The following is a 1,088-nucleotide window of genomic DNA, read 5'->3' as shown; positions in this document are numbered from 1 at the left end:
ATTTATCAGTCTACTCAGACTTTAGCAGAGCTCAGTAACGCTGAGATTAATAACCAATCACATTGATTTATCAGTCTACTCAGGCTTTAGCAGAGCTCAGTAACGCTGAGATTAATAACCGATCACATTGATTTATCAGTCTACTCAGGCTTTAGCAGAGCTCAGTAACGCTGAGATTAATAACTGATCACATTGATTTATCAGTCTACTCAGACTTTAGCAGAGCTCAGTAACACTGAGATTAATAACTGATCACATTGATTTATCAGTCTACTCAGGCTTTAGCAGAGCTCAGTAACACTGAGATTAATAACCGATCACATTGATTTATCAGTCTACTCAGGCTTTAGCAGAGCTCAGTAACGCTGAGATTAATAACCGATCACATTGATTTATCAGTCTACTCAGGCTTTAGCAGAGCTCAGTAACGCTGAGATTAATAACCGATCACATTGATTTATCAGTCTACTCAGGCTTTAGCAGAGCTCAGTAACGCTGAGATTAATAACCGATCACATTGATTTATCAGTCTACTCAGACTTTAGCAGAGCTCAGTAACACTGAGATTAATAACTGATCACATTGATTTATCAGTCTACTCAGGCTTTAGCAGAGCTCAGTAACGCTGAGATTAATAACCGATCACATTGATTTATCAGTCTACTCAGGCTTTAGCAGAGCTCAGTAACACCGAGATTAATAACTGATCACATTGATTTATCAGTCTACTCAGGCTATAGCAGAGCTCAGTAACGCTGAGATTAATAACCGATCACATTGATTTATCAGTCTACTCAGGCTTTAGCAGAGCTCAGTAACGCTGAGATTAATAACCGATCACATTGATTTATCAGTCTACTCAGGCTTTAGCAGAGCTCAGTAACACTGAGATTAATAACCGATCACATTGATTTATCAGTCTACTCAGGCTTTAGCAGAGCTCAGTAACACTGAGATTAATAACCGATCACATTGATTTATCAGTCTACTCAGGCTTTAGCGGAGCTCAGTAACGCTGAGATTAATAACCGATCACATTGATTTATCAGTCTACTCAGACTTTAGCAGAGCTCAGTAACGCTGAGATT

Source organism: Pygocentrus nattereri, chromosome 23 (genome assembly GCF_015220715.1).
Source record: "Pygocentrus nattereri isolate fPygNat1 chromosome 23, fPygNat1.pri, whole genome shotgun sequence".
In the NCBI taxonomy this organism is placed as follows: Eukaryota; Metazoa; Chordata; class Actinopteri; order Characiformes; family Serrasalmidae; genus Pygocentrus; species Pygocentrus nattereri.
The sequence above is the reverse complement of the archived record's forward strand: the minus strand, read 5'-3'. Positions refer to the sequence as shown.